Source organism: Gekko japonicus, unplaced genomic scaffold, assembly GCF_001447785.1.
Source record: "Gekko japonicus isolate JY-2015 unplaced genomic scaffold, Gekko_japonicus_V1.1 scaffold642, whole genome shotgun sequence".
NCBI lineage: Eukaryota > Metazoa > Chordata > Lepidosauria > Squamata > Gekkonidae > Gekko > Gekko japonicus.
The window spans coordinates 627,704-631,543 of record NW_015159727.1 but is presented as its reverse complement, the minus strand read 5'-3'; positions in this window follow the sequence as shown (position 1 = coordinate 631,543).

Below are 3,840 nucleotides of genomic sequence, written 5' to 3'. Positions count from 1 at the left end.
CCACATAATCTCAACTGAACACCAGAAGGGGGAGGGGGGGGAGATGCAAAGCTGAAATCAGAGGGGCAGATAATGGCAGGTTGATGCTTGGCTGATAAGGAGATAGGGTTGCCAACTCCAGGTTGGGAAATTCATGGAGATTTGAGGGGTGGAGCCTGGAGAGGGTGTGGTTTGAGGAGGGGTGGGAACTCAGACAGGTACAATGCCATAGACTCCCCCCTCCAAATCAGCCATTTCTTCCTGGGTAAGAAGTGTTGCCTATCTCCAGGTGAGGGCTGGCGATCACTGAAAATTACAACTGCTCTTCAGGTAGCAGAGATCAGTTCCTCTGGAGAAAATGGTGGACTCTGTGTCATTATACCCTGCTGAGGTCGCCACAGCACATTGACGCTGAGCAGGGGTCATTTCGTAGAAAAAGAGCTAGGGGGACTCATTAGCATAACTCATTAGCATATGCCACACCCCCTGACATCACCGGAAGTGTGTCCTCCCCACAGCCGGCGGCGACCTCCAGCGGGCACCAGCAGGGAGCTCCAGGCCCCGCCCTCCCGCACCTCACCCGGGGGGATGGCGTCCCCCCGCGTCCCCCCAAATGACCCCTGACGCTGAGTGCCCAAGGCGCTCTCCCAGAGCCTCTTTCTAGAGCTCGTTGTATTTATTTCCACAATGAGCCATATTCCTAGTTTTAAATAAATAGCAATGTTTATTGTTGATTGGAACTGAAAAGACATTTTGCAAACACATTTGGCTACATTTCAGAATTGGAACTTTGATTTCCCACTCCTCTAAATTCTAACATTCTAATGTTTAACAGCATGCTTAAAACACAATGGGTCTGATCAAGTGGTTGACTAATTCATTCCCCCTGAGCCTAGGGTGGGCTGCCACTGAAGGATGGTTAGTAATGGCTGTAAATGTAGAGAGAGCCATACAAATGGCAGAGGTGGGGAGAATGCACTGGACAAGTGGGTTGTGCCTTTCACTTTTAGGTCATTAATAAAATTTAAGGCAATAGTGTTATATATAACCTTGCCAAACCCAATGCTTTTACAATGAATACACCAGCCAAAGTTAAGAACTTCCATATATCATTGTTATCAATGGGAGGGAATTAATCATATGCACAATTCTTATTGAAATTAATGGGACTCAACTATAGTTCCAATATCATTCCAATATCATTCACAACTGCAAAGAATGGAAAGAAAGATGCACTACATTTGCACAGTGAACAGAAGGTTGGCCATGGCCCCGGTCACACGGAGCATTTGCCCCGCTGAAGGCATGGGAGTCTTGCAGAGTATCCGGGCGCGATCACACAGGAGCATCTGGGAGGCATAGCACTCCTGTGGCGACCCTGTGGCAAGCCGCTGAAGCCGCGCAGTAAAAAACTAGTACACCGCATGTACTAGCAAAAGCTTTGCCACGGGTCGCCTATGGAAGCCTCCCGGTGTGATTGCGCCGGCGCGCGGCTTCCTCCCCCGTCGTCCTCTTTGCTGCAGGGAAGCCACCATCGCGTCTGATCGCATAATAGCACATCAGAATGCGATGGCACAAATAGCCGTGCTCCCCCCCCCCCGCGTTTTCCGCCATGTCTGACCGGGGCCCATGTCTCCCAAATCTGATTAAGCTCAAAGTACATCCACAATTGGTATAGAAAGCTATTTGTTTCAGTATTTATCCCCATGAACATAGTGATCCTATAAGCGCAATCACATGAACAATTAGCAGCACCATAGGCATGAATGCCGGGCGGATTAAAAGGCACAATCAGACACAAACATCTGGGAAGTGCCCTGCACCCGTCGGCAACCTGTTTTGCTCTGCCGCAGAAGTGGAGTAAAAAGACACCAGGGAAAGTCTGGTAGCAAATGGGTTGCTACTGGCCACAGACGGACTTTCCCCTGTCTGATCACTCCAGCGCTCTCTCATGGCATCGGGATGGTCTGATCAGGCCATCCCAACTCCTTGTCATTGTTTTTTTCCTCCTTCTCAGTATGCAAATCATCGCACACTCCATAGGAAGCCCTCAGTGCTGAGATGTGATTCATCGATTCCCCATTTAAGTGCATCAGGAACAAACAGCAACCCCCCCCAACCCCAACTCACCCGCGGTTGCGTCTGATCGTGTAGTGGCGGGCTGCCCCCGCAGCTTCAAAGGACTGTGTGATCACGCAACTGTGAGTCAAGTTCCTCTGGAGGAAATAGCTTTGCTTCCCCCCCGCGTTATCTCACACGTGTGACCACCACCTATATGTATCAAATATATTTAGAAATAAGTGCATAACATAAAACTAGATTCATACCTGTTAAATGCATGGAAAGAGACAAGCCCAGTACTTCTGTTACAGTGAATGCACTGTACATGTAATTTTTCTTTGTACGTGTGTTGAGTATTTGTTACATTACATTCTGTGCATGGATAGCTGAGTGTATAATTCTGGGGCAAATTAGATGTGATAGTGTCACTGGGTCCAACCTGTTGATCCTGCCACTGTTTTAAAGCCTAATGAGTTGATTTAAACATGCTGCAAGGGTTGGATCCTGGTTGAGTGAGCTGGGGGGAAGGTTGAGGTGCTTCTGCACCATTTCAGGTGTGGCATAATCTGTGAGGAGGGGGATGTGGCCATTTTGGCACTTGAAAAGGTGTCGGGGAAATAAGAGTGCCTCATCCTTATGTACTGAAAGCCCCATCAGGATTTGGCTCCCACAGCATGCTAATTTGGCTCTTAAACCTCACGTCTATCCAAGTACTGGTCCTTAGTTTTATTTTTAAAGTGAGTGCATGTTGATTGTTTCTTAAAGATGTATATAAGTACATTCAGGATAGACACATGTTCACTGTAACATGTATGGGGCAACAGATGATCTCATGCAGCAGATAAAATGTTAGCCTGGAAGGGGTCGGTTATATTTTCTGCTCCACTGAATGCACCTGAGCTAATTCAAATCTTCAAGTCAACGTATTTATGTGTTATCTTATTAGCATCTGTATCGCTAGATCTCTATTAATACATTAGTGTTTTAGTGAGGCTTTACCACACAAACAGCTAATACTGCTGCCAGTCTTTCACTTTTCATGATACTGTAATACATTACTGTTTTGGTAAAAGGAACAAAGAAACTCCTATCCAAGCTCAGTTTTCTTGTAGTGATGCTGAGTGAGGAAAATCATGGCCATCACCCTCTCTTTACCAAAAAGTGTGTTTTCCAACAGTGACCAACAGTGATCATGGTCAAATGAGATCTTGCAGACAGAAAAGTGTATGAACCAGAGCTAGATATGGAGTCTGGCTTGCACCCCACCTAAAATATTCACTGATTTCCATCAGCATCTTCCTTGCCTCCCCCTTCTACTGCCACTCAAAATGCTTGCCTAAATGCTGGTACTGAATGACAGGGGACCCCCAGGAACAACACAAAAGGAAATCAAAGGTGTATCATGGAACAGGTCTACCCTCCTTCTGTCTGGGAAAATCTTCCATGAGACTTGACGTTATATATGCGATTTTTCATCAAATTTACTATTTGCCTTTCTCCCTTTAAATGCAAAAATTATGAGGTTGTTATTCTCCTATACCTATTTTAAAGTGACTGTTGTTGTTGTGAATGCTACCAACTAATTGCATCTTCCTTGCACACAGGGGACAAATGACAACCAGTCTGGATTTACCTCAGATGGTAGAAATATTGGTAGCTATTACACAAATATATCTGTGAGTGTCCCACCCAGTGCCTTCATCCATTGGTTAGAGCAGTGCCCCAACATCAACCTGTCCTTGGATGGAGAACAGAGGCAGATGGCATGTGATGTGCCAATTCCTTCACAGTCAATCAAAG